This window comes from Salvelinus alpinus, chromosome 13, assembly GCF_045679555.1.
Source record: "Salvelinus alpinus chromosome 13, SLU_Salpinus.1, whole genome shotgun sequence".
Lineage (NCBI taxonomy): Eukaryota > Metazoa > Chordata > Actinopteri > Salmoniformes > Salmonidae > Salvelinus > Salvelinus alpinus.
Genome location: NC_092098.1, coordinates 35,514,168 through 35,538,395, shown reverse-complemented (window position 1 = coordinate 35,538,395; position 24,228 = coordinate 35,514,168). Strand labels below are relative to the sequence as shown.

At 40.3% G+C, this 24,228-nt stretch overlaps 1 protein-coding gene across 2 annotated transcripts in view; it reads right to left on the bottom strand.

Moving 5' to 3' along the window:
• Positions 1 to 24,228, bottom strand: part of LOC139537587 (opioid-binding protein/cell adhesion molecule-like) — a 345,719-nt gene that overhangs the window by 31,944 nt on the left and 289,547 nt on the right. The gene's annotated exons all lie outside the window — the stretch shown is intronic.

Here is a 24,228-nt window from a genome sequence, read left to right as displayed (position 1 = left end):
CCTAGACAAGAAATCAACTGTCTGTAAGGGAGCCTTGTTAATCATACTGTACATCTCACCATGTTAATTGGAAACGTACACACGTATGCTGTCAAAGCCTGTCAACGCAGTTATCAATATTTGTTGGCTTAATATTGGCTAATATAAGGCTTAATGATGTAAGTACTGTGTATAGTATAGATTAAGATAATCATGAATTGTGAATCAATTATGTCTATCACAGCTTTCATCAAGAGCTATTGTATGGATCTCTGTTGTCATTCTATTGTATGGATCTCTGTTGTCATTCTATTGTATGGATCTCTGTTGTCATTGGTAGAAGCATTCCCAATTATTATACCTCACTACGCACTATTCTGTCACTTCATTACCATACCATGACTAAACAAGTCAAATCTTGGATCTGTTGTCATAAATAAAAATCATAAGACTTTTTTCAAATGACAGAAAAATACCTACCAGCTATATATTTGTCAGCTCTTGTTTAATGAATTTTACTACACTCATTCTAATGCATTAGATTGACTTGTAATTTCCCCACCTGTCCAATTTGTGGGATATTTTCAAAAGCCTTGTAAAGCGAAATTGCTCTCTCAATTATCCTCCTCCTTATTTCATTAATAATAGGCCTACATTATGAGAACTGGTCACCAGTTCAATGACTTTTATTATATCCTAATGGACAAACCTTTTCCATAGAGGTCAGAGGCACATATTGTGAGGGAAATGATATTGTTACAGCTAGTGGATAATTGGAGACCTGAGTTGTATTCAGTAGGAACTAGACAGGAGAAAACATTTTGAAATGGGGAGTGAAATGGGGATATAATACCTGAACGTGTCCAGTAAGAAAACAGGCATTGGATGGGGCACATAAATGGTGAGCCCTACTGAACACCAGATGGTTACTGAATTGGTTTCGCTACACACTTTAGCCCACTACTTCACTGTATCTGTGAAGCTGTGCTAGTTGATAACCGAACCAATTAAAACAATCTCGGAGCAGAAACCAATCTGTACCACATCATACAATAAGACTGCAGTAAAAACAATGTAATTGGTCAATGATTTCAGGGGTCATATGGTTCGGTACCACTTACTAATTGAGCTTCCCTCTTGAATATTACAGTATATTGTATTATGAATGAGGCAATAAAGCTTAATACTATTTTTTGAACTACCAATGCATTAAGTAGGCCATTACTCTTCAAAATATTTCTTCCTAGCAGCGTTAACTACAGAATCAGAGCATATTCTGATACTTCTTTTAACAGCGATATGACAGGGAAATTCACAGAACATTGTTTTTGCCTTTCAGAAGAAGGAAATTACTTATCAAGAGCCAATTTAGGGAATGACATCCGGATATTAAGGGACATTACTGCGCATAGAGAGAAAACTGAATCATTTTGATTGTGTATCGAGCAACCATTATAAAATGCCAATATAAAGCAGCTATGCTCTAGTCTTGCTCACTCAATGTCATCTCGCACTGGGATGGGGCGGAATCCACCCCAATCAGCTTGCGGATAAGTAACGGGTCACCATGGTTATGCGGTTCTGCCTGACTTATCATCACATGCCTCCCTGAACCGTCTTCTGCATCCTGATCTTTAACGAGGATCTGGGAGATGAATCGCCTCAGCTCTTTACAGTACAAATATATCTTCATTAGGACAGTCATCGCCCAGACAGGGTCTAATTACTGAGAGGTTTTGATTACTGACTGCCAATCAATTACTCTGATATAATTCCTCACCCCTGAGATGGGCTGGAGTGATTACTGCTTCATTGGGTATCGGTCTTTCTGTCTGTCTGAAGTTGTTGTCTGGGGGTTTTGAGACAAAGATACATACCTGTCAGAGCTAAAGACTAGTGGCAGAGCCGATCCATTCCCTGGCTGGCTTTTCGTTCTCTTCCATATCTGATCAGAGCATTTGAAATCATCCTTTGTACCAGAACTAAGAGACGTCGATAAGATTTACACACATTTACACACAGAGTGGCTGGCTTGACTTTGCGAATTGTGGGCAGATAGTTAAGCATGGAGTGTCAGCACAGAGGAATAATGCCTCTGAAGTATATTGCTATACCTGGCACAAGCAATAGCTACATATAATAGGTAATATTACTTGAACTGCTTGTTCAATTTAAAAGTTGTTGATTACAATCAATAGGTCCCCAGGCAATGTTTTTTCATGAGCATTATCAAATCACACAACTGCCAAACATTTAGAATAATCCGATAAAGCCATTAGCCTATAGAAAAAGAAATGCATGAAAAACCTACCTCTATAAAAACCGATAACTATTGTGCATATCATTGTGAATATCAAGATGTATTATTTCACTACAGTCTACCTTTCCTAAAATCAAGGTGGAAAACCCTTTTTGAATTGACCTAGTTTTGGCACCCATCACGTAACAAGGCACACTCGATTTCATCACTTGTGGCAATAGCATGTTATTCTTGTCAAGAACATGCCCACCCTTATCGACTATAGAGTTGAGCCGCAGACATCATAGACGAGAGCTACACGGCAGGATGTGAAATGCCTGGGGTGGTGTTGCATCAGCCCGCTAATTGTACCTGATGATAATTAATAATGATCCTACCGGGAAGGCGTTCCTGAGCTCCCTCTCGACAGGAATGGTCTTGGAGTGTGACAATGCTCCATGTTGAGATAAGAAATCACACATCCAAGTTTGGAAATGAGAAGATGAGAGGGAACAGGGAAGTGATACAAACTGGGAATACATGTCCTGTTCAGGCTTCATCAGGTATGCGACTGGTTTAATAATGTGAGGATAGAGTGATTGTGCATGAAACACAGTGTAGCATGGCTAGTGTAGCATGGCTCGCTAATGATGTGGGAGGCTGATGTGAGATGGGAGAGGTAGGTAATGTGGGAGAAGTTTGGCGGGTATAGTGCTCTGGAGAGAGCCACAAGCCATTAGCCATGGCATAGGGGACCAAAGAGAGACAGTGTATTGAACTGTTCATTAGTGTTTTTTTCTCAGGAAACATACAGGAATAGGAGCTTTCGATGTAGATTCTCCTGAGGGTGGCCAACAGCCAAGTAACGCAGGACACTTATTTTTATTGTATTTTTATTTAACCTTTATTTTATCACGGAGTCATACTGAGACCAAGGTCTCTTTTACAGATGAGCCCTGAATATTGAACAAAACTACGGTGGGGGAGTCAGGTTGATGGTGAAAACACAGAGCTGACTTCCATTACAAAAGGTGTAAAACCCACGCACAAATATTTAGGCCTACTCTTCCAATGACTGATTCACACTGTAGGGCTGACCTGAACCGTTCTGCATGGCACAGATATTTTCTTTTCACATTGTTATTTTACAGCAGCCAATACAGCTCTGCTTGGCTTGGCTCGATTTGGCCTTAGAGTGAATCGGACATAATAGTGATGTTCTCAAAACATGTCAGTATGATGTTTACTCTAAGTGAGAGATTAAGCCAAACAGATCATTGATGTCAGGATCTATAACGGATGCTAGATGACTAAATCTTTTTAAAGCTAATATCTCAATGACACATTTGGGCACTTGATTTGCCTGGTGCTTAAATGCACTGGTACACTCAAACACATGATTGAAGTGAGGATCCCTGAAAAAACTAATAGGCATAAAAAAGAGACATATGATACTTCTGAAGCCAGCTGACAGACGAAATTTATCGACGTCCTGATTTGCTGCTTTGAATCACAATTTCCCTATTTAGCGCCAGCCTTGACGGAATGAAACATTTAAACATTCGACTGGCAGCAATTCCCCCAGCGTGGTAGACTGCAGCATCTCACCTAAGTGACTGTATCCTGGGCATTTTACAAAAGTATGACAACCACTCAGCGTGTTCCCTTTTCACCTGTCTCTCTGGCGGCCTTGGGAAGCCCTGTCATCCACAGAGGGGTACGAGGACACCTGTCAGAAGGGCCACAGCCATAAAGAAAGCCTTTACTTAGCGGGGACATGGCAAAATGGAAATACCACGGCGGCTGACGAACACCTCCACCTGACGCCACCCAACGCAACACACCACACCGTCCTATCTGTAATCACAGCGTGTTGTCGCCACTGAAATACTGAAATTCACAGGTCTATCAAGTCCAAGGGTGTAAATCAACAGACTTGTTGCTAAAAGTAGTGGAGGAGAACATTTTCCACTTCCCTGTAGCCTAATCTATGGTGATAGGGAACATCTTATGAATGTTGACAGGAATATGTGTTAGTTTCATCACTTGTGAGGTTGGATAAAGTTTGAAACCGGCTGCCCCACCACTGCCAATGCTGGGGAAGGGGACGCAACACGTGATCAAACCTCTATTATCTATTTCCTCCTATTCCTCAAAAACAGAACCTTTTCAATGAAAGGGTTGTTTTAAATTGAATTGAATACTTTAAAAACCCTTCTTCCCTCCTCCGTTCCTTGTGGTAATTACTCATCTGTATGTAAGTGGAAAAGTGAAAACAAAACATCCATCATATTACTTTCACTAATCAAACCTTGTCAGATCTGTAACATTCAAAGAGAGGCTTCCTTCATACTGAGCCCCACATCTTCAACTACCGTGCTACAGCTGTTCCTGTAGCCTATGTGTTTTTGCTATTTATAGATAAAGGCCCAACCATCATTGCTAAATACATTCTGAGCAGGAAACTATAGCGGACGACCGGACGCTACACGTTTCACAGTGGCAGTGTTCTTAGTCATGAGCTGGAGGATTAATCATTGTCTGCTGACAACCCTGCATTGAGCTCTACAACCCATCTGACACAGTCCTGACACACAGACTTCCCTTAACTCTCTGGGTCACTCTGCTACATAGATGGGGTTAGTGAACACGCAAGCATGCGCACACACACGTAATCAGGCACACACGTATGCTCGCATACAAACACACATACACATGATAAGACACGCACTCTACACACACGTACACATGGGTTTTGTATTGTAAATATGTGATAGTGGAGTAGTGGCCTGAGGAAACACAATGTTTTGGGTAAAGTGTTTTGAAATGTAATGTCCTGTAATATTTTGAACTGTATATACCTTTCTTAATGTTGCTGGACCCCAGGAGGAGTAGCTGCTGCCTTGGCAGCATCTAATGGGGATCCTTGATAAATACAAATACACACACAAACACACACACTCTACAGCCCCCCACTGTGCGATTACATCTCTAAAGATACTTAGGCAGTCTTCACTGTAGATAACACAGACAGTAACATGAAGATCATATATTTTTTTACATACAGTACCAGTCAAAAGTTAGAACACACCTACTCTTTATTTTGACTATTTTCTACATTGATAGAATAATAGCGAAGACATCAAAACTATGAAATAACACATATGGAATCATGTAGTAACCAAAAAAGTGTTAAATAAATCAAAATATATTTAATATTTGAGATTCTTCAAAGTAGCCACCCTTTGCCTTGATGACAGCTTTGCACAGTCTTGGCATTATCTCAACCAGCTTCACCTGGAATGCTTTTACAACAGTCTTGAAGGAGATCCCACACATGATGGGCACTTGTTGGCTGCTTTTCCTTCACTCTGCGGTCGAACTCATCCCAATCCATCTCAGTTGGGTTGAGTTTGGGTGATTGTGGAGGCCAGGTCATCTGATGCAGCACTCCATCAATCTCCTTCTTGGTCAAATAGCCCTTACACAGGCTGGAGGTGGGTTTTGGGTCATTGTCCTGTTGAAAAACAAATGATAGTCCCACTAAGCGCAAACCAGATGGGATGGTGTATCACTGTAGAATGCGGTGGTAGCCCTGCTGGTTAAGTGTGCCTTGAATTCTAAATAAATTACAGACAGTGTCACCAGCAAAGCACCCCCACACATTCTCCTCCATGCGTCACAATGGGAACCACACATGCGGAGATCATCCATTCACCTAGTCTGCGTCTCACAAAGACACAGCGGTTGGAACCAAAAATCTCAAATTTGGACTCATCAGACCAAATGACAGATTTTCAATGGTCTAATTTCCATTGCTCGTGTTTCTTGGTCCAAGCAAGTATATTCTTCTTATTGGTGCCCTTTACTAGTGGTTTCTTTACAGCAATTTTACCATGAAGGCCTGATTCACGCAGTCTCCTCTGAAAAGTTGATGTTGAGATGTGTCTGTTACGTGAACTCTGTGAAGCATTTATTTGGGCTGAAATTTCTGAGGCTGGTAACTCTAATGAACTTATCCTCTGCAGCAGAGATAACTCTGGGTCTTTCCTGTGGCGGTCCTCATGAGAGCCAGTTTCATCATAGTGCTTTATGGTTTTTGCAACTACACTTGAAGAAACGTTCAAGTTCTTGAAATTTTCGAGATTTACTGACCTTCATGTCTTAAAGTAATGATGGACTGTTGTTTCTATTTGCTTATTTGAGCTGTTCTTGCCATAAAATGGACTTGGTATTTTACCAAATAGGGCTATCTTCTGTATCCCACCCCTACACAACTGATTGGCTAAAACGCAATAAGAAGGAAATTCACTTTTAAGAAGGCACACCTGTTAATAGAAATGCATTCCAGGTGACTACCTCATGAAGCTGGTTGAGAGAATGCCAAGAGTGTGCAAAGCTGTCATCAAGGTAAAGGGTGGCTACTTTGAAGAATCTCAAATATAAAATATATTTTGATTTGTTTAACACTTTTTTGGTTGATTCCATATGTGTTATTTCATAGTTGTGATATCTTCACTATTATTCTACAATGTAGGTGTGTCCAAACTTTTGACTGGTACTGTATGTGCATAATGTTGATCTACGTAAACCTGTCCCTAGTTTTAAATATCTTTGTAGAAAGAGATAGTGTGCGCTAAGTCCTAGCGGTGGTTATTGGATAGGAACAACTTAATAAAACTACATTTTACAAGCTAAGCATGTCTTCTCAAAGGAATGTATTTGTGAATATATGTTATTGTACAGTCGTGGTCAAAAGTTTTGAGAATGACACAAATATTAATTTCCACAAAGTTTGCTGCTTCAGTGTCTTTAGATATTTTTGTCAGATGTTACTATGGAATACTGAAGTATAATTACAAGCATTTCATAAGTGTCAAAGGCATTTATTGACAATTACATGAAGTTGATGCAAAGAGTCAATATTTGCAGTGCTGACCCTTCCGTTTCAAGACCTCTGCAATCCGCCCTGGCATGCTGTCAATTAAATTCTGGGCCACATCCTGACTGATGGCAGCCCCTTCTTACATAATCAATGCTTGGAGTTTGTCAGAATTTGGGGTTTTTTGTTTGTCCACCCGCCTCTTGAGGATTGACCACAAGTTCTCAATGGGATTAAGGTCTGGGGAGTTTCCTGGCCATGGACCCAAAATATCGATGTTTTGTTCCCTGAGCCACTTAGTTATCACTTCTGCCTTATGGCAAGGTGCTCCATCATGCTGGAAAAGGCATTGTTCGTCACCAAACTGTTCCTGGATGGTTGGGAGAAGTTGCTCTCGGAGGATGTGTTGGTACCATTCTTTATTCATGGCTGTGTTCTTAGGCAAAATTGTGAGTGAGCCACTCCCTTGGCTGAGAAGCAACCCCACACATGAATGGTCTCAGGATGCTTTACTGTTGGCATGACACAGGACTGATGGTAGCGCTCACCTTGTCTTCTCTGGACAAGCTTTTTTCCGGGTGACCCAAACAATCAGAAAGGGGATTCATCAGAGAAAATGACTTTACCCCAGTCCTCAGCAGTCCAATTCCTGTACCTTTTGCAGAATATCAGTTTGTCCCTGATGTTTTTCCTGGAGAGAAGTGGCTTCTTTGCTGCCCTTCTTGGCACCAGGCCATCCTCCAAAAGTCTTCGCCTCACTGTGCATGTAGATGCACTCACACCTGCCTGTTGCCATTCCTGAGCAAGCTCTGTACTGGTGGTGCCCCAATCCCACAGCTGAATCAACTTTAGGAGACGGTCCTGGCGCTTGCTGGACTTTCTTGGGCGTCCTGAAGCCTTCTTCACAACAATTGAACCGCTCTCCTTGAAGTTCTTGATGATCCGATAAATGGTTGATTTAGGTGCAATCTTACTGGCAGCAATATCCTTGCCTGTGAAGCCCTTTTTTATGCAAAGCAATGATGACGGCACGTGTTTCCTTGCAGGTAACCATGGTTGACAGAGGAAGAACAATGATTCCAAGCATCACCCTCCTTTTGAAGCTTGCAGTCTGTTATTCGAACTCAATCAGCATGACAGAGTGATCTACAGCCTTGTCCTCGTCAACACTCACACCTGTGTTAACGAGAGAATCACTGACATGATGTCAGCTGGTCCTTTGTGGCAGGGCTGAAATGCAGTGGAAATGTTTTTTGGGGGATTCAGTTCATTTGCATGGCAAAGAGGGACTTTGAAATTAATTGCAATTCAACTGATCACTCTACATAACATTCTGGAGTATATGCAAATTGCCATCATACAAACTGAGGCAGCAGACATTGTGAAAATGTATATTTGTGTCAAGTCGGTTAAGACATCTACTTTGTGCATGACACAAGTCATTTTTCCAACAATTGTTTACAGACAGATTATTTCACTTAAATTTCACTGTATCACAATTCCAGTGGGTCAGAATTTACATACACTAAGTTGACAGTGCCTTAAACAGCTTGGAAAATTACAGAAAATTATGTCATGGCTTTAGAGGCTTCTGATAGGCTAATTAACATCATTTGAGTCAATTGGAAGTGTACCTGTGGATGTATGTCAAGGCCTACATTCAAACTCAGTGCCTCTTTGCTTGACATCATGGGAAAATCAAAAGAAATCAGCCAAGACCTCAGAAAAAAATGTAGACCTCCACAAGTCTGGTTCATCGAATTTCCAAAAGCCTGACGGTACCACGTTCATCTGTACAAACAATAGTACGCAAGTATAAACACCATGGGACCACGCAACCGTTATACCGCTCAGGAAGGAGACGCGTTCTTTCTCCTAGAGATCAACGTATTTTGGTGCAAATCAATCCCAGAACAACAGCAAAGGACCTTGTGAAGATGCTGGAGGAAACAGGTACAAAAGTATCTATATGCACAGTAAAACGAGTCCTATATTGACATAACCTGAAAGGCCGCTCACCAAGGAAGATGCCACTGCTCCAAAACCGCCATAAAAAAGCCAGACTACGGTTTGCAACTGCACATGGGGACAAAGATCGTACTTTTTGGAGAAATGTCCTCTGGTCTGATGAAACAAAAATAGAACTGTCCATAATGACCATTGTTATGTTTGGAGGCTTTCAAGCCGAACAACACCATCCCAACCGTGAAGCACTGGGGTGGCAAAATCATGTTGTGGGGGTGCTTTGCGGCAGGAGAGACTGGCGAAAATAGATAGCATCATGAGGCAGGAAAATTATGTGGATATATTGAAGCAACATCTCAAGACATCAGTCAGGAAGTTAAAGCTTGTTCACAAATGGGTCTTCCAAATGGACAATGACGCCAAGCATACTTCCAAAGTTGTGGAAAAATGGCTTAAGGACAACAAAGTCAAGGTATTGGAGTGGCCATCACAAAGCCCTGACCTCAATCCTATAGAAAATCTGTCGGCAGAACTGAAAAGGTGTGTGCGATCAAGAAGGCCTACAAACCGGACTCAATTACACCAGCTCTGTCAGGAGGAATGGGCCAAAATTCACCCAACTTATTGTGGGAAGCTTGTGGAAGGCTACCCGAAACGTTTGACCCATGTTAAACAATTTAAAGGCAATGCTACCAAATACTAATTGAGTGTATGTAAACTTCTGACCCACTGGGAATGTGATGAAAGAAATAAAAGCTGAAATAAATCATTCTCTCTACTATTATTCTGACATTTCACATTCTTAAAATAAACTGGTGATCCTAACTGACTTAAAACAGGGATTTTTACTGGGATTAAATTTCAGGAATTGTGAAAAACTGAGTTTAAAAGTAGTTGGCTAAGGTGTATGTAAACTTTCGACTTCAACTGTATTTTGGCTTCATCAGTAGGCAATATTCTATGTCATGTTATGGTTAGTTTACATACCAGCGCAAACTACAGACAGTGCATCACTTGATTCAATGTTTTGTGAGCTGCTTTGTAAAAAAATTGAACTGAGTGAATATTCCGATGTTCTCGGACTAATTCCACAACTAATGCTAATATGGATTTCCATAACAAACATACTTGCCAGAGCAATGTCAGAATCCAGGCATTGAGGCATAAAGAATGTAAACAACCTCAGTACTCTTGTATAAAGTATCTACACTGAAAACAGAAATACTGCAATTGCTTTTTATGGCTGGTCTCCTTAAGACAATATTTAACAGAATGTCTCCTGAAGGGGAGAAATGCAGACGTATAAGCTATTTACTCGGTGGTTATATAATAACACCAAGGTGACATATTTATTCATTATAAACTGGCTGGGTCGAGCCCTGAATGCTGATTGGCTGACAGCTGTGGTATATCAGACCGTATACCACGGATATGACAAAACATTTATTTTAAGTGCTCTAATTAAGTTGGTAACCAGTTTATAATAGCAGTAAGGCACCTCAGGTGTTTGTGGTATATGGCCAATACACCACGGTTAAATCCAGGCACTCCGCGTTGCGTTGTGTGTAAGAAGAGCCCTTAGACGTGGTATATTGGTCATATACAACACCCCCCCGTGCCTTATTGCTTAATTAGGCAATATGAACAATAAAGACCAAAAAAGCTGTCATAATGAACACAACTTAAACCTTCTCAGAAGAAAATGATTTCCACCTCCCGATATATACACACACAATCCCCAAAAAACAACCTCCTTGCAGACACAGAAAAAGGTAGAGGAAGGAGAAAGAGAGAGAAACAAATATTGTCTGTTCTTTGGGATGCGTTTAGTTTAAAGAGTACATCTGCTTGGTCTTGCACTTGCTTTTGACCCACATCCTCACTGAGCAAAAAAAAGCAAAGAAAAATACATTTGCAGCCAAGAAAGTACTTATTGGCTTGGCTTTCAAAGACATTGACAGAATGGGGACAGTTTAAATGTGATATATGGTGATAAAATCTTGCCTTGTCAGCAGAGCATAACAAAATGATATAAAAAATGGTCACACTTCTATTTCCACAATGCCCTAATTACAGGGAAATAAAAGCACAATTAAGTGGAAACCATGTGTCACTTTGCAGCTAAGTAGGTTGCTTTAAATTTTGATGAATAACACAAGGATAAACAAAAGCAGTCAGAAGGTGGCAAGTCTGGAATGCCCCGGAAAACAGTCTTGCAAAGCAAAGAATTAAGAAGAAAAAGCTTTTACTTTCCTATTTGCTTTCTGAGAGAACTGAATACACTATAACCATCACCTTGTAGAACAGGAGGACAGAAAAAAAAGATTTTCACACCTGACTCGGCAAAAGTATTTGGTTCCGCAGGATTTTTGTGACTAAAATACACATACAGTCGAAGAGATGATAAATTGAGTTACCGCAGTCTCACTCCTGTGCACATTGTAAAAGCAATATCATCATCGTATAACTTTCTGATTGCTCCTGATGTGTACAAAGACAAAAAATCACATCACTCCCCTATAAGTCTCCCTCTCGAAGACATGAGTTACAAGGCGGATTTACATTCACAAACATCATCACTAATACCATTTTAATGATCTACTCATTCTACTGTACCTGAGAATCAATATCGGCCTCGCATAATGCCACTTTATAAGCACTGAGAATACTATATTCATGAGTGACCACAGACGACTTCTAATAAAACAGTAAATGTCACATTTCAATAAAGATCCGTCTGGCAATCAGAACCATTGGTGAGCAGACTCTGATACCGTTAAGAGATTCTCTATAAGCAAAATGAATAACATTTGTATAGGAAGCTCACATTTTGGTTCTAGGCTGCTATAATGTCTGCCACAATCTAACATATTCTCATCTCACCTCTCCTCAAAATTTGACTTCCCTGACACTTCCAATATAAACTAGCTTTAGAATTCTCAGTGCACACACAATGGCCACACAACACAATAAGCATTGTATAAGGCAGACCAGGCATATATCTTTTCACATCTTCAATTCAGGGCTAGATTATAATCTGGACCGCGGAAGATCTGTGTTGAAATGTGCCTACGTGGCTTCGATATTGGTCGTAAATAATTGCACTAGTTGCAAAATTGACTAAGACGTGTAAGTGGTAGAAATGTTGTCAAATAGTATCTTCCAAAAAGGAGATTTGCGAGATTTATGGAATCTAAGGTATGAAACAATTTTCCTTGGGATGTGTTAAGATTTCAATCCTGTCCAAATGCCCACTTCTGGAAGTACCCAAATAATAATTGATTCGGAGCACAGCTGCAGAATCAACCTACAGCCCGCCCTTTTCTGGACAGAATGCAGAGCTAACCAATTGAGGCATTAGTACACAGCATCTTGGGACTACTTTGATTGACATAACATGAGACAACGTACAAAACATACATTGGCACCAATGTTATGTTGAAAGAACGAGAACTGTTACTTATAAACAGCTTCTTTTTTTTGTCTAAGACCCTCGTGGTCTTGTCATATAGCCGTAATTTACCCCTTACTACTATAACTGACTAGTGGTGTAAGCCTGGAGATGGCGAGATACAACAGCTGTGAGTTCGAAACCCACAAGGTTTTTCTTTGAGGATAAATGCTCCAATGCTTTGATTATCAGAACGTGCCATTGGATGCTTTCATGGAAAAGTTTTGGATGACGTCCAACTACGTCAATGATTTTAATTGGCTTATATGGAATTTGTTACCGGACATAATCATGCTTCTCACCTGGTTGTGTTAGCACGCACAGACAGACAGACAGACAGACAGACAGACAGACAGACAGACAGACAGACGGACGGACGGACGGACGGACGGAAGAAATCTTACAGGAGGCCTGGGGATCCTCTAAGGAGAGATGCATTAATAATCAGCGACGTTAAAAACACAGCTGTGTCTGCACCTGGGCCCAGTTGAGAAGATTCCTAGAGGTCTGTTGATAGTGCCACCTTGCCTTCTGTGTCTGCGGATGAGGCATCTGCAAGCTGCACCACAGGTAAAGCTTTATCACTGCAGTGCAATCTGGGAGACTCATAAAGGAGAAGGATTGTTTTCTTTTATAAAGTTTCCAATCTTCATGACACCATATTCCACTTATTTTGTGTCACTCTTTCTTCAGTAGCACTCAAGTTCGCATGGAGATTGTTAATACTCCTTATTGGAGGAAACTGGGTGGTTTTGGTTTACTATTAGATCATAATTTAAGTATGAAAATATTGATGGGTATTGGGTGGGGTAATTGCACCATGTAGTACTGTATCTTCACCCTAACAATTTTAAAAAAGAAATTAGTATGATCTGTGCAGCAAGCCTCATTCCTAACCATTCAACTAGTGCAATACTTTTAACAAACAGCTGTTATTGTGGAATGTCTAACCTCTCAATCCAGAAAAGCTATTGCTATAACCTATTAATTCAAAGTGATATTATCTTATAAATGCATTATCTTAAAAAGTGTTTCCTTACTGCCCAAGGTTAAACAATCTATATAAAATGAATAGCGTCGCCATTCAATTTGTTCACAGGAAATGTTTCCCCATGTTCTTTACTGGTTCTGTTCCCATCAAAATTCAGCTGTGAAGTGTTTAGGTCTGAAGTACTTGACTGATGTAATATTGCCAGAACAACAAGAGCCTCATAGGATAAAAACCTCGGAACAATTTCGTAACCCAACACAAATTGCAACAAAAGCGACTAGGTGAAATAAAGCCAAACAACGCAGACATATGCCATGAAAAGAAAATCATCCTTGATTTGTTTACGCTTCTCTGTAAAAAGTCAGCCTTCACACAAAAAATTGATGCTTTAGGAGAGCGACGGCAGGAGAGAAATACAAGACTACCTGTTGAATCCTAAACAGAACTCTAATCATCTGTGTACACTGAGTAACAAGCCTTTATAACTCAACATACCACTAGCAATATTGTATCAGGTTTAGGTTTCATTTTAAATGTCCTTTCTCACCTAAGTTATTTCTAATCTTTCAGAGCAAGCGCCTTCTGAGAGACACCCACAACCTAACGGTAGGGTGTGAGGGAGTATATCCAGTCGTTCGAACCTTCAGTGGTTCTCAGTGCTGGGAAAATGGCCAGTGTTGGATTAAAATATCGACATGCAACTAGATAAAGGGAAGCCTTAATGGATTCACACCCCACGTTAGAGCATAGACCGTGTTACTCAGCTCACTCCGGGGACCATGTAGAATGGATTGCAGCCTTACGTAGGCCCGACCTCAAAACAATGTGTGCTGGTTTACCTACAGAAGCCACATATACTGTAGTTTTGTCTGTACAGTTCACTTCCCTTACAAGCATCACATCCAATGTTCCCTCAAATTTTTCTCAACAATTTCAGGTCTGCTGAGCGCAAATTCTGTGCAACTTCCAGCATGCATTTACTGTGAACACTAAGGCTGTACCCACTTTAAATTACAGTTTAAACAGTGGTCAAGTAGGCTACTGTGGCTATTTGATCATAATGTAGGCCTACCAGAGTGGCCTACCAGAGTGGCCTACCATTAAAAACAATGGAGAAAATGCATCCCATAACATTTTAACATGGAAATAGCTGCTCTATCATTAAGCCTACAGTAGCAGCCAATGGGTGGTGTTTAATGTAGGCATACAGACTTTTTTACAAAAAACATGCAGGGCTTGACATTACCTGTTTATCCAACTGTCCTTCAGACAAAGAGGTGACTGAAAATGGTGTTGTGTTGTTTGATGCAAGAAAGCACTTTACAAAATATAATGCATTATACATTTCCATACCATTATTATAGAGAATCAGACAAATTATGCTACCCTCTGCCTATTGGCTAATTAGCTTATTCAACATTGATTGTGTTAACTAACAGGGAAAACTCTGGAAAGTTGAGTGATCTTTTCTCTGTGGGCTGATAATGTATTTATTCTGCATGGCAGTCTACATAGTTAGTATTGTTTCTCTTCCATGGTGTTATGACCATTATGAGTCTACGGTGTTCATATCCGTGATTCTTACAAGTAGAGTGCACTAAATAAAGGTGTGTTTAAGACAAAATACTTTACTTTTCCTACAAAAATGTCTTGCTCATTCCCCACATATCTAATAACAGTGGAAGTAACGTAATTGATTCTAAAGTAATTGAGGAATAAAAGGAAATAAAAATGTATCAAAAATTATCCTTATCTAAGACACTAAGAACAGTTCTTCAGATGTATCAAGTGTGCATCTTATCTTCCTCAAGGAACTTCTTAATTGTATTTCAGTGTCTTTAAAATCAAAGGGGGTTTGGGCTGGCCTGGCTCTGAGCGCTGTCGAGGACGGACACACAGTGATGAATTAGCCACATTTAAAGATTAGCTTGAGCTTCACTCGGAGGAATAACGTTAGATGACATGTTATTAAGCTGTAATGAAGAGCCTCTTGAAGCCTTGAGATGCCTGGGTGCTCTGGGGGGAGGGTTTTTTGCCTACACAGTGGATGGGAGGGTGGGTGTGGTTGGAGTGGTGGGGGGAGGTGGGGGTAGCTACCACCGCCACATGGAAACCCCCCAGTGAACTAATCATGTCAAGAGATGAAATGATGAACCCCCATCTCATCATCCCCCCACCCTCACCTCCCTCCCTCGCTCCTCGAACGAAAGAGGGGAAAAAAGCGAACAGATGCAGACTGCGGTCTCCTCTTGTCCTCTCTCCATTATTAATGATTAAAGTTCATATAGAATTAGCCGAGTTTGTCGATGATTTACAGTACCAGTCAAAAGTTTGGACACACCTACTCACTCAAGGGTTTTTCTTTATTTTGGCAATTTTATATATTGTAGAATAATAGCGAAGACATCAAAACTATGAAATAACACATATGGAATAACCAAAAAAGTGTAACCAAAAATAAATCAAAATATATTTTATATTTGAGATTCTTCAAAGTAGCCACCCTTTGCCTTGATGACAGCTTTGCACACTCTTGGCATTCTCTCAACCAGCTTCATGAGGTAGTCACCTGGAAGTTTCTTCAAGTGCGGTCGCAAAAACCATCAAGCGCTATGATGAATCTGGCTATCATGAGGACCGCCACATGAAAGGAAGGCCCAGAGTTACCTCTGCTGCAGAGGATACGTTCATTAGAGTTACCAACCTCAGAAATTGCAGCCCAAATAAATGCTTCACAGAGTTGAAGTTACCGACACATCTCAACATCAACTGTTCAGAGGAGACTGTGAATCAGGCCTTCATGGTTGAATTGCTGCAAAGAAACCACTACTAAAGGACACCAATAAGAAGAGACTTGCTTGGGCCAAGAAACACGAGCAATGGACATTAGAGCGGTGGAAATCTGTCATTTGGTCTGATGAGTCCAAATTTGAGATTTTTGGTTCCAACCACCGTGTCTTTGTGAGATGCAGAGTAGGTGAACAGATTATCTCTGCATGTGTGGTTCCCACCGTGAAGCATGGAGGAGGAGGTGTGATGGTGTGGGGGAGCTTTGCTGATGACACTGTCAGTGATTTATTTAGAATTCAAGGCACACTTAACCAACATGGCTACCTCAGCATTCTGCAGCGATACTTCATCACATCTGGTTTGCGCTTAGTGTGGGACTATAATTTGTTTTTCAACAGGACAATGACCCAAGACACCTCTAGGCTGTGTAATGGCCATTTGACCAAGAAGGAGAGTGATGGAGTGCTGCATTCGATGATCTGGCCTCCACAATCACCCGACCTCAACCCAATTGAGATGGTTTGGGATGAGCTGGACTAGAAGAGTGAAGGAAAAGCCGCCAACACGTGCTCAGCATATGTGGGAACTCCTTCAAGACTGTTGGAAAAGCATTCCAGTTGAAGCTGGTTGAGAGCATGCCAAGAGTGTGCAAAGCTGTCATCAAGGCAAAGGGTGGCTCCTTTGAAGAATCTCAAATATATTTCAGATTTGTTTAACACTTTTTTGGTTACTACATGATTCCATATGTGTTATTTCATAGTTTTGATGTATTCACTATTATTCTACAATGTATAAAATACTAACGAAAAACCCTTGAATGAGAAGGTGTCCACACTTTGACTGGTACTGTATGTCGGGGAGTGCGAAACTCGTCCAGTAGAACACTGGTTGCACCTGTCTTCCTGCTTTGCACTCCTCACCTGAAGAAGGGTTTGGCGTCGACACTGTTGAAAGGGAACGCCAGTTCTACTAGTACGCTACTTTCTCCTTTTAACCCCCACAAAACCTTACCCATAGGTGTGTTCCCTCTCTCAGTGACTCCAATTTCTCTGGCGGCTAGCCGAAGTTGGCTAGGCGAGCCAAACGAGTGTGCTCACATACTCCCTTAAAAGACCTTCGCTCGAAAAATGAAAAAAAGGCGGCAATAGTAATGTTTGTCCATTTTGAGACACCCGTAGCCAGTATTCACTTCCTCAAATAGTGTGAATTAACTGTCATACATTTTTGCAAAGAACTTAGTCGCACAATTTTATATCTAACTAAGATGTTTGGTGCAGATTTCTCAAAGAAAAGATGTGCATGAAAACGAGACTACTACTGAAGAATCCCTACGGTTGACCAATCACTGACAAAGGGGCGTAGACTTCGGCTACCGACATTGGCTAGCCTCAAGAAAGAATGTTGTGTGCCCAAACAACCGAAAAACCCTTTCTGAAGTCCAAAACTAACAAACGCGTCACAAAATGTCATCATAATATATACACAAACTCAATGTAACTCCAGTAGGTCATTCACAACTACTGTCGCAACATTCCCTCTGAAAATGATTCAGGAAATAATATGTAAGCTATTGTACTAGCACCAAAATACTATACTGAACAGCTACTACTAAAGGGTAGCCAGTAGACTTTATAGGCAATTGATTTATCTTGTTTCTTCAAGATCAAAGTTCTAAGTTTTAGAGACATTGCCAAGCATATGTTTTGGATATTGCCCAAAGAACCTTCACATTTATTAAACTTTTCGAGGCAGAAGGTTTTCTCCAATCCCCTTGGCTTTTTTTAAGGCACGGTCAAGCAGATATTAATGCTTGGGATATTGTCCGCCACCAAGCCACTCTTTTCAAACCATAATTGAAAAAGGTTCTGTCTAAAGCAGCTTTCACTGGCCTTTCCAATAGCAAGCTAATAATTTCTTACCTTGTGTGTGTAGTGGAAGAATGACATAAGGTGATATTCGCAACTGGTAACTGGCTGGCATGGGAGCACAGCATGATGGCACTTTCGGTAGCCTAGCCGGTTAAGGGTGTTGGGCCAGTAATCGAAAGATTGCTGGTTAGAATCCATGAGCCGACAAGGTGAAAAATCTGTTGATGTGCCCTTGAGAAAGGCACTTAACCCTAGTTGAACTGGATAATAGCATCAGATTTTATAAAAATTAAATCAAGATTTATGACCTTGTTTTGATGACTGACCATTTGTGGGCTTTCACAAGGTTCAAACACACCTTATCTGTGGTTTTCTCAGTTGAGGGACATTCCCGCAGAACCTTGAGAGCACAGACAGCGTTGGAGGTGTGAAATCTACGAAATGAATGTTAATGTTTGATTTAAATTGTCAGGTTTCAAGAGTTCATAAAGAGCTACAGTATGAATTTGAATACGTTTTATTGTACTGTAAGTGCTATGGATTTATTGTTATAGGGAAACTGTGTTTTTTGTTGGTTGGACGGAGGATAGTTCAAAGAGGAGTGACACCGGTGTGCTCCCATCATTTAAATTGAGTTGATTAGATTAGAATCTGGGTGGGTTGTTCTTGCCTTTTGTTTTTACTAGCAAAGTGCAAAGAAATGTTAATTCAGATTGGGGGTGAGTTCTTGCTTGAATTTGGTTAAAAGGACACTGAATTCACTTATACTTTCAGGACTTGTTACCAAGCTCTTGTGTGTATCACACAGATCGTTTTTTATGTTTGAGATTATTCTGAACTGAAGACACATGTAACCACATTAAGTCTTAGCATATTGGCGATAGTCATTTACTTGGAGTAGTCTGTAATGTATCATGTATTTCATGTACACTGTAGTTGTTTGAGTGTTAATTATTTCGTGACGAATAAATTATATTAGTTGAAGTGGGTAAATTCATTCCTCGTTTTACAGAGTAATTATTTGATTGACTATAGGCTTATAATTGATTAAGTCTATTTCTATAGTTGTTATATAAACTATACATAGCACATGCTTCGGTACAACCTTGACATCTTTGATCCGTTTGCCTCAATAAATGAATGCTAGAATATTGGTCGCCAAGATTAGCTATTTGTATCTAGTCTCTTAATAATTGCATAACAGTGCAAGTAAGATACATGTTAATTATAGTCATACTGAGAGGTGATGTAAGGCTCGCTACCTTGACTAGATTCCTCCAGAGATGTACAAGGCTTGTTGCATTTATTCACATAATATTGGAGTCAGACTGATTAATGTAGTTAATTATTATATTCAACATAATTTCTACATAATGGTTGTATAATTTCCATCTACTACATGTGACCACCTAATCCGATAACAGTAGTTGATATTTGTGCTAAAGGGTTGGAACACATATTCTGATTCCATTGGAGAGCAAAATATAGATTGTGTATGGTGTCCATATTAGGATACATGTCAATGGAAGTTGGAATTGGATGTGTGACTGTCCTAACATGGAAACTCTATAGGTGTCCTAGATTGATGACATCATACCTGTCCTGATGTCAGCCTATGACAAAAAACGTGAACAAGTTTACATGAAGAAATAGAGGTGTCACAACTGGGGGAGGTTGTCACAAGTTGTAATCATGGCATAAAATGTCTGTCACAGACATTGAAAATAGTTGGAGAGAATGGTTATGACTGTATACTTACTTACTTCGAGCAATATGCAAATCTCATTTTGAAAATGAATGGGCCCTCTTATTTCATCCCAGCATAGTTCAAAATCATTAGAGGGAAATTTGAAACTGGGGAAGGATTCTCTTAGCACATAAACAGTATAATTGATACATGGTAATCCTATGAACACTTCCTGATTACAACACAGTCACACTACTGTGATTTTCATTGAAAACTCTGCTTCATGGACCTATGGTTATACTGCCAATAACAACCAGAAAATGAGATTAAGGAGGAATATTGTCAATGAAGGATTTTACTGAAATACTAGAAATAAAACATTTTTTTGATGGCTGTTACCTATCTTATCATTTCATCTTGATCTTGATATTTCAGTGTATTCTATTTTTCCCTTCTCAGAGTGTTGCCGATATTCATATTTCATTTTACAATGGATAACATTACTGCAGAGAGAACAAGCAGAGAGGACCCAGTAAATTAAATCCTACAACAGCATGAGCTCCAGAATATGATTTCACGCAGCACTGCAAGTTCAATTCATCAGAGATGAATATGTCGCTCTGCTTATGTATCCTGTGGGCAATCACAAATTGCATATGAATTGTTGAGTGCCATTTTGTAAAGTGCCAAATGCTTCAATGTCAAAGGAAAAGGGACAAATCACATCCTGAGCCATATGCTGTGAATGAGGAGGTCTGCAAACAAATTACAACAGCTGGCTTCTTGAAAAATAGTGTTTTCACTGAGGCTTTGGATCACTTTGGCTCTGCCTAATTCAATGGTCATTACGGAATATGAGCTTACTTTAATGCCTATGAACAAATACACACGCACATAGACACAGGCACACACGGACACACGCATGCATGCACACGCACACACACACACACACACACACACACACACACACACACACACACACACACACACACACACACACACACACACACACACACACACACACACACACACACACACACACACACACACACACACACACACACACACACACACGCACAGTGTTAGTAATGTCTAAGTGTTGGACAAATATATCAAAAGCCTTTTCTGTGATTCTGGCAAGCAACTGTATCAACATGGACAATATTGCTTTTTCAATTCTTGTTTGCAAAAGAGAACTAGACCATATGAAACATTGGTGTCATCTCTGACCAAATTACCTTTAGCAGGGAGAATTGATTGAATTGTTTCACAACAAACAGAGTTACAGGAAAGTGATCATAAAGAAAGCGACCAGTGGGACTGCATGGAAGCAAAGGCACCTTGCTTGCCAACCTCATTTGTCTTTTCAGAGAGATCAGATTTCAATGTTCGATGCTCTTGAACAAACCCCCAGACACATTGAGGGTATTCGATTAAACTGTTCCGGGTTGCACCGGGTAAAGCCCTGCTCAAATGGAACAGTAATCTGCACTGCTCGGTCATATTGTCAACAATGCAGCATGATGCATCGTTCAGAAATGTACATCATCTTTTTTCTATAAAATACTGTATATGTTTGAATTTTCAAACTAGTTTTTATTGGGAAGGCAGATAAAGCATTTGAATGAATTTTGCATGCGAAAACACAGAATCCTACTTATTACTCCATGTGCTTAACCTTCACAGAGATAAAGAGGCAAAGCGAGAGGATTACTTCTGCCCAAAATCTGTCCAGGTGAGATAAGCAGACCATGTGACCAAGTTATTTTTTGTATGGAGGTCTATGGGAGAGTGTTAAATACGTCAGGCTTATTTGATCTTATAGAAGTTACGTAATGTTTAGGCTGTTACAAATGTACTGATGTAAGTGGATGCACGTGGCATTCTGGCACCGGAGAAAAACAACATAGTAGTAGTGCCTGTTGTTATTCTTCTCCCGCCTGCCTTCCATTTTTGCGGACATGTATTTCCATTGTTGGAGCAGTCACTCGACTATCTTGTCAATATATTTTATCATATTTGACCTATGTCACTTTTGTTTTGGCCAACTGGTTTTCTGTTCTACCTGATAATTAATTGCACCCACCTGGTGTCCCAGGTCTTAAACAGTCCCTGATTAGAGAACAATGAAAAAATGCAGTGGAACTGACTTTGAGGGCCAGAGTTGAATTTGAGAGGGCTAATGAGCAAATGCAATGCATTGTCTTCCAAGACATGGCCTTTTCCAATGACTGAAACCCTACAGGACGGTAGATCTCCAGGAAAAGGGTTTGGCAGCCCTGCTTTATGCCTTTAAAAAAACTTCTGTAAAAGCATGAGGCAAATTTGGTCATGCTCTTCCAAAACAGCACCAATAACTACACCAGGTCAAACCGTTTAGCCAGTGGCAGACAGGACGTTGGCCAAACATCTTTAGCCAAACCTTACAAGAAACCAATGCCCATCCCTACATGTACGCTTTGAACTGTATACAATCGAGTGCTGTTTCCAAAACGTTCCTACACCACTGGGTAAGGTCCCCAGTGATTTTGCCATCACTCCACTGACAGTGCTAACAGAACATTATTCCCATTGATAGACGTATCACAGCAAATGGCATGCCATACGTTTCCCCTGTATAATAGTCTGATTGCCACTCATCACGAGAGCTGCCACCAGTCTACAACATCAGTCCACAATGCCATAGAGCTGTCAATCATCTGCTGACACTGCCAAATTAGAGTGCACAGACCTTCAAGTCTCCAACAGGAACTTTCCTAACTGGCAATTTTTCTCCCCCAAGACACAAATTACAACGCGATTCTGAAACAAAAGTGTATCGGCTCAACTGAGCTAGACAGCATGATTGATGGCCGCTGTCACATCTCTGTTGTCCGTGATGTTTTGCCGTGTAAAAGTATGAATCTTAAAACAACATTGGATGGGAGAGTGGATGAGAGGGCAAAAAAAGTATAATTTCAAGACAGAAGGGAGCAAAAAAATGATCAAGCTGTTGATAAGATTGTGACAGTGCTGCAAGCACGGTGTAGGCCGCATATTCATTTACAAACTGCAAAGTCTTTAGTATTTACCATCGTTTTTAATGACAAATGCCCAGTATGATGTTTCTGACAGTTTGACGAATGGACACTCGTAACCTCCTCCATATAATGTGTCTTTAATGGCCCACATTGATCCATTTGGCCCGGCAGTGCATTGTCCTCGCCATGCACTGTTTTCTTCATTCATACTTCTTCTAATCCTTTTAGAGAGCCTGGCAGCCAAGGATGAAGTGGAAAGCGTTGAATAATTCATTCACAGTTGTCCCCAAATGAATTGAAGTGGGGACAGGCTTTTGGTGCACTAAATCAAGCTGAATCTTCAATTGATTGCGTCCATATATTAAGGTAACCAGTGATGTAGTTGTAAAAAAATAGGTGGGTACACTCCCTATACTTTCAATGCATTTTTTTGCAAAACATTTCCTCATGTTCCTGCCTGACACTGAGTGTGAAACACTAGATAGAATAATACCCATCTGGTGAATTGGCGGTTTTCTCATAGATTTTTAGTCATGCTTGTTTAGCTCAGTTCGTCATGTATGATTTGGTTTGTTGGATTTATTTTCAAATATGTTGTCTAAATATAGCCAAATTACTTAGCAGTCACTTTAATACAATTCTTACAGGCATAAATGCTTTATTTTTGGGAGTGGTTCATAATCAGGAGCGAGAGAGATGGAGACAAACTGTGGGAAAACAGTGAAGAAATGTCACTCCAGAACACATTTAAGATTTTACACACTCCGGTGAGAATGTCTTTCCGAGCAGCCAAACATCCCTCACATCTTCCTCCTTTCTTTCTTTCATTAGAGCTTGCACATAAATGCCAAGTAAGATAACCTGCCATCTTCGCATCTCCCTGACATTAACAGATACTCTCAGCCACAGACATCGCTTATTGGTTTTCACAGAAGTGATTTCATCCCTTCATATTGGCTATTTTTGTTGCCGTTTAATGTCAGTCTATGGTGTCTGTTATGACAACTAAATTAATATACATTTCCTTTCTCTGTTATTCCCCGATTCAATAGAGTAGAGTTGGTAGATCAACATTGCCATCATAATGCATGCATTGCATTAGAATAGAGTGTGGTTTTAATTACACTCAATTCCAATCATGGATAATGACACCATCTGGTTTATGCATACAGGCATTTCATTAAACAGTTACCCTTTAACTATAATTGTAATGTGCACTTCATATAAAAGTTAGCAGGAAACAGATGATATTCAATGTAAATATTGGAAAATCAGGGCAGTTGTTTTAGGGCGGTTGTTAAAGAGTGTCTCCAGTACTTTGATATACTTTTAAACCAGTAGTTCTGAAAGTTGTAT